Source organism: Rhinopithecus bieti, unplaced genomic scaffold, assembly GCF_001698545.2.
Source record: "Rhinopithecus bieti isolate Rb0 unplaced genomic scaffold, ASM169854v2 scaffold_57045, whole genome shotgun sequence".
NCBI lineage: Eukaryota > Metazoa > Chordata > Mammalia > Primates > Cercopithecidae > Rhinopithecus > Rhinopithecus bieti.
The window spans coordinates 787,580-796,530 of record NW_016822092.1 but is presented as its reverse complement, the minus strand read 5'-3'; the positions used below and the strand labels follow the sequence as shown (position 1 = coordinate 796,530).

Here is an 8,951-nt window from a genome sequence, read left to right as displayed (position 1 = left end):
TTCCTTCTTTCCTTCTTTCCTTCTTTCCTTCTTTCCTTCTTTCCTTCTTTCCTTCTTTCCTTCTTTCCTTCTTTCCTTCTTTCCTTCTTTCCTTCTTTCCTTCTTTCCTTCTTTCCTTCTTTCCTTCTTTCCTTCTTTCCTTCTTTCCTTCTTTCCTTCTTTCCTTCTTTCCTTCTTTCCTTCTTTCCTTCTTTCCTTCTTTCCTTCTTTCCTTCTTTCCTTCTTTCCTTCTTTCCTTCTTTCCTTCTTTCCTTCTTTCCTTCTTTCCTTCTTTCCTTCTTTCCTTCTTTCCTTCTTTCCTTCTTTCCTTCTTTCCTTCTTTCCTTCTTTCCTTCTTTCCTTCTTTCCTTCTTTCCTTCTTTCCTTCTTTCCTTCTTTCCTTCTTTCCTTCTTTCCTTCTTTCCTTCTTTCCTTCTTTCCTTCTTTCCTTCTTTCCTTCTTTCCTTCTTTCCTTCTTTCCTTCTTTCCTTCTTTCTTTCTTTCTTTCTTTCTTTCTTTCTTTCTTTCTTTCTTTCTTTCTTTCTTTGTCAGAGTTTCACTCCTGTTGCCCAGCCTGGAGTGTGTTGCGCGATTTTGGCTCACTGCAACCTCCTCCTCCTGGGTTCAAGTGATTCTCATGTCTCAGCCTCCCAAGTAGCTGGAATTACAGGCGCCCGCCACCATGCCCGGCTGTCTTTTGTATTTTTAATGGAGACAGGGTTTCACCATGTTGGCCAGGCTGATCTTGAACTCCTGACCTCAGGTGAACCAATTCCTCAGCCTCCCAAAGTGCTGGGATTGTGAGCCACAGCGCCTGGCCAATTGTTTTCTTGTAAGTATTAAAAATGTCTTAAAGTCTTCTTTGACTTTTCTTGATGACTTCCCTTGCAATTGTTTATGTCACTACTACCACTAACAACCTGAAGCCCATGGTAGAGCTGCTATTTTATTTTTCACATGTCACTAGTCCATCATTTTCATAGTTACAGGAAGGGACAAAAGCTGAAGGTATACTTACAACCACTATGTGGGTAATTGCCTTATTTCCACCTGCCGACTTTTCTTCTTTCAGCCGCAAAGTTTTCACATCATGTTCTTGCGTTCTTGCCACTGCTTCTGGTTTAACCTCTGGCCCCTTTATGACTGCACTGATAACTCGAGAAGGAGTCTGGCCAGATGCCTGCTGAGTAGGAACTGAGAGTCTCATTACAGGTGTACCATGGGCTACTGAAAAAGGGGTAAGTGCTCTCACAGCCAATGGCATTCCAACAATGTTAATGCTTCCTGATCCAGTTAAATTTGACTTTGTCTACAGTCGACACTGTGCAAGCTGTGTAGCTGGGATGGTAATAATTTTGACAGGCTGCATGGTAATTTTGTCTCGGTTTTCAGTAGAAGCTGGCATCATAGTAGGGATTATCTGAATGACTACTTTTGGAGAGGTCACCGTTGTTGGACTAGTGCTGGTTATTAATGATGCACCTGCATTGACTGACTGAACTGCCACAGTTGAAATGTCCTGACCCAGTGATGTCATTACAACAGTACTTGCATTGCCACACGAACTGTCCTTGGAGCTGCTATTGCTGATACAGATTCAGTGGTAACTGGAAAGCTGCATGAAGCATCGTTACCAGGGGCAGTGATATTCACGACTTTAGCTACACCCTTCTCTGCTCTGAGTAGCCTTCTCCCCCTCAAGTCAGCTAGGCTTAATAATAGTTACAATTGGCATTAATCAGCTGCACCTAGCATTTCTACATGTCTGCACCCACGCTTTCTTTAAAGCGTTTATAAGGGATGAATTTTTCCCCCATGAACAGAGGATGTTGCTTTCAGGAGACTTTCTGCAGACAGTGACACTCATTCCAAGATTTTTCAGCAGTAGCTCCTGCTAAATCTTCATTACAGGTTTCACTTCTGTCATCATCTACGACCACTGTGTTTTTGGGCATATCCTTGAACTGATATACAAGCCTCTGTCCTTCGACCTTTGCAAGAATTCCCCTTTGGTAGCTTTGCAAGAATACCCCTTTGGTAATAGTATCTCAAAGCTTGTTCCATAGTTTCATAGTTCATGTCTGGTTTGTTCTTATGCTTTCCCCAAAGCTTAGAGACAGCCTTTGAATCCACCAGCCTGAATATGCCTTTTTCTCTCTGAATCCATTTAATATACTGGGGACAAGTATTTTTATCTTTAAGTATATCTAAAAGAAACTCCTACAAATATATTATGTTTCCTTTTCCTTCTCTCGGTTTTTCTTTATACCTGACTCAGGAGACCCGCTGGAAATTGGTGATTGTTGGGTCTTTGGTTTGCGGCCAATTTTTTTCCTTTTCATTGGTTCGTGGTTATCTGGTGAGGCAGGAATAGGAGAGGTATCCATTGGTTCAGATCCCTCAGTTGACATCTCCACTACAGTTTCTGTAATGACATCTGGCCTCATAGCAACATGGATAAATTCAGAACTTCTTGCATCCCTCAAATAGGTAGGAGATTCGATAGGAAGCAGGGCTTTAGCAGCTTCAATTCTCTTTTGGAGTCGTATTCAAAATAATCTTGCTCAGGCGAATGTCTTAAAGCATTTCTGCTGTTTTCCTCTAGTGGCTTCATATTTTGGGGTCTTATATTTATGTCTTTAATCCATTTGAGTTTATTTTTCTATCTGGTGGAGGATAGAAATCCAGTTTCATTCTGTGTGTGCACATCCCATTTTCCAAGCACCATTTGTTGAAGAGTCTGTCCTGTTTGCAACGTGTGCTCTTGCCTTGGCACGTTGTCAAAAATCAGTTGGCTGTAGAGGCATGGAGTTATTTCTGGGCTTTCTGTTCTGTCTCTTTGGTCTATTTGTCTTTATGCTAATGTAATCCTGTTTAGGTTATTATAACTTTGTAGTGTATTGTGTATTTTGAAGTCAGGCAATATGATGTTTGGAGCTTACTTTCTTTTTTTTCTTCTCCAGATTGGTTTGGCTATTTGGGGTCTTTTTTGGTTCCATGAGTTTTAGGATTGTTCTTCCTATCTCTGTCAAGAGTGTCACTTGTATTTTGATAGAGATTTCGTTGAATCCATAGATAGCTTTGGGTAAGACTGGCGTCTTAAAAATACTAGTTTTTCTAATGCAAGAACACAGGACATCTTTCCATTTATTTGCGTGCTCTTAATTTCTTTCATCAATGTTTTATACCTTTCAAAGCAGAGGTCTTTCAGCTGCTGGTTAAATTTATTTTTAGGCATCTCATTTTTTGTGGCCATTTTCTATGGAATCATTTTCTACATTTTCTTTTCAGATAGTCCATTATTAGTGTATACAAATGCTACCAATTTCTGTATTTTGTCTTTGTATCCTGCAACTTTACTGAATTCATTTATGTTAACAGATTTTTTTCGGTGGAATCTTCAGCATTTTCTGTATATACGAGTATAAATCTAGAGAAGAGTAAACTCTCATACACTGTTGGTGGAAATATAAATTAATAAAGCCACTATGGAGAACAGTTAGGAGGTTCCTCATAAAACTACAAACAGAGCTACCATACAAATCAGTGATCCCACTGCTGGGTATATACATAAAAGAAAGGAAATCAGTATATTGAAGAGAAGTCTGCACTCCCCTGTTTACTGCAGCACTGTTCACAAAAGATTTGGAGGAACTCTAAGTGTCCATCACTAGATGAAGGGGTAAAGAGAATGTGGTCTATATACACAATGGAGGACTATTCAGTCATAAAAAGGAATGAGATTCTGTTATTTGCAACAATATGGATGGAACTGGAGGTCATTATGTTAAGTGCAACAAGCCAGGCACAGAAAGATAAATGTAGCATTTCTCACTTATTCATGGGATCTGAAAATCAAAACAATTGAGCTGATGGGCACAGACAGCAGAAGAATGGTTGCCAGAGGCTGGAAAAGGTAGTGGAAGGGGATTGGTAGGGGTGGGTGGGGATAGTTAATGGGTATAAAAAAAATTAATAAGACCTACTATTTGATAGCACAGTAGAGTGACTATAGTCAAAATAAAGTAATTGTACATTTAAAAATAACTTAAGAAGTATACTTGGATTTTTGTAACAGAAAGGATAAATGCTTGAGGGAATGGATACCACATTCTTCATGATGTGATTATTATCCATTGCATGCCTGCATCAAAACATCTCATGTACCCCATAAATATATGCACCTACTATGTACCCACAAACATTAAAAAACTAAAAATAAAAGAAAAATAAAAAGAGATGCATCCTTTGGTTCCTGAAGCACAGAGGTGCTGCTACGAGGTGCAGGAACTCCTTGTGGCAGCCACAGCTAGAGTGAGGTGGATGGAGATGCTGGTAATGGAGAGTGGAGTCCTGGTGAGCTGCAGAGAAGGCCGCTGGCACCCATGCTGGTGAGATGCCTTATGCTGGGGTCAGGGTGGCCTTAGGCCAGGCTCTGCCTCTGCCCATTCCAGCTGTGTGAGAAGCTGGTGGAGATCAGCCTCCTCACACCCATTTCTCTTCCTGGGCCCGTAGGAAGACTACATTTCCCAGCCTCTCTTGCTTTTAGGTGAGGGCCAGGGGTTTTGTCAAATGGGGTGGGGGTAGAATTACATCTAGGTTGACCCCCAATGCTCAATCCTTCATCCTCTCTCTTCCCTTCTGAGCCACCTCTGAAGCCATGCATTTTAGAGACAGAGTCACGAGACTCAGCAGGAGCCTGGAGGCCTGAGCCATTTACCTTGTTGCTATCAGCCTGGCATGGGAAGGAGAAACAAACCTTTGCTGGATTAAGTCACTGGGGTTTCAGGCTTATTTATTGCTGCAGCATAACCTATGCTATCCTGACTAGGGTAGACTAAGCTTGGCAACATTTTTCACCTCTCTGAGTCTCCCTTTCTTCATTTGCAAAATGTTAATTGTAATATCTGTTGTACTCAAGGCCATCTTTGCTGTAGGTAACAGAAACCCATCCATTCTGGCTGAAGCAGAAAGGGAATTTGTTGGAATATTTCAGGGGACTCTTATGAAATCCAGCACCCACTGCCTTCCTAGCCTCAAGGACATATCCTTCACGTCCCAGCATTGTCATCCAATCCACTGTGTCTCTGTGTCTCACAGAGGAAAAAATCGGATTGTCTTAGTTCGTGTCAAGTCAGCTGTAGCCAGAGACCAGGGTCACATAAGAACAATGTGTCCTTGGGTTTTCTTATGAGCAGGGTGCACTTTTCTGTTAGGTGGGCATCAGGAGGGAGAGGGATTACTAGTGCCATTTGTAAGGAGTCATCTCTGCCCTGTAAAGAGATCCAAGGGAAGGCCTGCTACTTCTGCTTGCATCCAGACCAGCTGTCGACCCCTTTCAGCCACATTTAAATGTTAGACATTTGAGTTACCCGCATGGTCTGAAATTGCAGCTGGTGACCTTTCAGCAAATCTTAAAGTTCTTTCAGGGCGCACAACAGTGTGGACACACAGAGCAGCCCAGAGGGAGGGAGAGTGGTGTCCACTTCACAGTTACTTCAGCGCCACTGATGCATCCGTGAGCACAAAGCTATTTATGGGCTTGCTCTGCTTGGTAGAGACCCTCACCAGCCTGAGACGAAGTAGTAAGGATGAAAGGAGTCTCTGAACAATAGGATAGTCTGATGGTAGTTCATAGGGCGGGACCTCCACCCGAAGGCTAGGATCTGGGCTGTGACTCTAGAATACTAGCGGAGGTCACATTCTCTGTTAGCAAAACTGTGCTAGGTTGCTTTCCATGCACCCTGTCAAGTGATCCCAACATACAGTTTTGCATGAAACCTCAGCATTCCTGCATACAGCATGGCAGACACCTTTGGGGCATCTGCTCAGCGCATGATCCCCATCTCATACAAAAGAAAAACGATGTGATCATCATCGCCAAGAAGGTGCGTCCAGGGGCTGCAGTGCTCCTGCTCGCCATTAGATGATGCTACTGAGCCAGGAACAATCTGCTTTTCTTTAATTTCTGGGATTTTCCTCTATTTCTCAACATTGGTTTTCTAGAAACAATGGATTGCCACTTTTCCAGTTGGAAATCTTGAGCTGTCTAATGAAAGAAGACTCTACAGTAGGACAGTGATTCATTCAGGAAATAGTTCAGAGTGATGTACGGAACCACCTCAGTGGGCGGTTATTCACGGCTGTTCACTTTATCTGTCAGTGAAAAGTGACACATCTTTTGGGGCTTGAATTTGTGGAGTCCAGTAAAAACCAGAGTTCCTGGGAAGAGCTGTAAAATACAGCCTAGTACTCTCACCCGCCTTCTTGTTTCCATCCCCACCCTCACCCCACACTTTGCAAGGGGGTTATTGTTCCAGCAGAGATTTGTTCATGCCTGATGAGCTGTTAGACCAGTCTAGAAAGGAAATCACGAGGATCCTGTGCTCTTGTCTAACACAATGGTAAAGTTGGTTAGTGCAGGGCATGGCTAGGGTGGGACCGTATTCACTATGGGTCCACGAATAGCTTTTTATAGAGAGAAGTTTGCTGGCGGTCAAAAGGTTCAACCAATGTTCAGCAGCAATACAGTAACATAGAATAGATGCTATTCTATCTGACCCAAAAAGTTGGCTGAACTCCTTAGGAGTCACAAGCACACTGGCCCTGATATTTCAATAAACTATGAAACAAAGCACTGACCCGCCTCTCTCTCAAATGGAATAGCATCTATTGGGCTATTTACCCTTCTTTTACACATTGGAAATTGCGGACAAGAGGCTATTTCTTTGTAGATTGGCTGGAAGAATGGAAAAGGTAAAGTAAAGCCCAAATGTTTTTTTTTTTTTTTTTTTTTTTTTTTTTTAGACGGAGTCTGCTCTTGTCGCCCAGGCTAGGAGTGCAGTGGCGGATCTCAGCTCACTGCAAGCTCGCTCCCGGGTTTACGCCATTCTCCGCCTCAGCCTCACCGAGTAGCTTGGACTACAGGCGCCCGCCAGGTCGCCCGGCTAGTTTTTTTTTTTTTTTTGTATTTTTAGTAGAGACAGGGGTTTCACCATGTTAGCCCAGGATGGTCTCGATCTCTGGACCTGTGATCCGCCCGTCTCGGCCTCCCAAAGTTGCTGGGATTACAGGCTTGAGCCACCGCTCCCGGCCAACCCAAATGTAATTTAACCTCTGCTATACGCCAGGTACTCGCCAGGTACTGTGCAAGACACTTTTACACTTGTCTCACATAATGTAAGCCACATCACCCCTATTATTTTAAACTTTCAACTTCAGTTGGTATGACCCTCGTTTCTCTCTCCTGGCTAATCTGCCATTGTCTTCTACCATTGGTCTGAACTACACAGGTTTTCATGCAGCTCTTGAATACTCCACACCCGCTGATCTCTCTGCCTGGACCTCTCCTCTCTAAGATGAGCATGGTGGCTAATGCCTGCAATCCCAGTGCTTTGGGAGACTGAAGTAGGAGGATCACTTGAGCTCAGGAATTTGAGACCCGCCTGGGCAACATAAATCAAAATACAAAGAAATAGAAAAAGTAGCTGGGCATGGTGATGTGCCCCTATAGTCCCAGCTATTCAGGAGGCTGAGGTGGGAGGATTGCGTGAGCCTAGAAGTTCTAGGCTGCAGTGAGCTGTAACCACACCCCTGCACTCCATCTTGGGCAACAGAATGAGACTCTGTCTCAAAAAAAAAAAAAAAAAAAAAATCTGTTCTCTGGATCTCTCTGTGTGTCTTCATTCCTTAATTCTAGTCAAGCCTGTCATCGAATGTGACCCCCTTCATGGATCTCCAGCCCCTCCAGCCTGTGTAGGTTTTCTTTAGGGCACACATCGCAACCTACTTGTGTGTGTGTGCTGACCTGTGTGCTGCCTGTTCTCACACTAGAATGTCAGTTCCAAGAAATCCAGCCTTGCTGCCAGTATCGCCACCCCCCTGAAATCCCAGTGCCCTGAACGGTTCCCAGCATACGCTAGAAGCTCAACAAGTATCTGCTGAATGAAAGCATGCATGAATGGGCTAAATTGGATCACTATGGGATTCACTGAATTATTGAAGAGATGTTGGGGAATTTCTAAGTTTATAGATTATCAAACTTTTTTTGTCTGCCTCTAACTGAGCATGGAAAAAAAAATAGAAGCAAAGCTCAAATGAAGCTAGGCTAATACTCATTGGAAAGTCAGGGAAAACTAATTTGGGTGGAAGGAGAAATGACCCTCATCTCACTTGAAGTTTTGTTACCAGTGTCTAATGAGCCAAGGACTCCAGTCCCCATCACTAAGGGCTCTCTCAGGACCTTGCACACAGGCGGCTGTACAAAGGACCCAGGGACTTCCCTCCATGGCAAGAGCTGTCTGTGACAGCAGAGTGGCTGGGTGTAGGGATGTGGGTCTTTCAAGACCCCACCCACTTTATCTTCTCGTCTTCACATTGGACAGGCGAGTTGTCCAACACAAAACCCAAAAGAGTATTTTTATGTAAGCTGACACACCCTGCCCTCTGTAAGTCATGGTGTTTTTTGATAAGGATATGGTGATTCTCTTATCTTTTTTCCATGTGGTGTTCTCTGCTGCACACAACCCTGACGTAGCGCAATTGTGCTAATGGGAAGATGCGCTGACTGGGTGGTGCTTCCCTCTCTGATTTAGAGGAAATACGTGGTCTGCTCTGACCCACTGGATGGATCTCCCAACATTGACTGCCTAGCCTCCATTGGAACCATCTTTGCCGTCTGCAGAAAGGTGAGTAGACAGGCAAAATGTGAGGAGGGCTGACGTTTCATGCGTCCCTCCTGGGGTTGTCCCTGGAAGGTTCCCAGGCTGAGAGTCATGAGTTTGGAGTCCTAATCTCTGTCCCCCCACTAACTAGAAAAGCCACTACAAGCAAACCACAAACTTCTCTCTTCCTAAGCTCCTCATTAGAAGAACTGAATTGGTGATTCTCCCCGTGACTACTTTCTGTTGTTCCTAGGGCAGTAATGTAGAAGGACAGCCGGGATCGTGTTTTGAAATCTGGATGCAGATGTC

At 43.7% G+C, this 8,951-nt stretch overlaps 1 pseudogene; it reads right to left on the bottom strand.

Moving 5' to 3' along the window:
- Positions 1-925: 925 nt before the first annotated feature.
- LOC108521148 (ETS-related transcription factor Elf-2 pseudogene) lies at positions 926-5,357 on the bottom strand (annotated as a pseudogene).
- Positions 5,358-8,951: the final 3,594 nt, after the last annotated feature.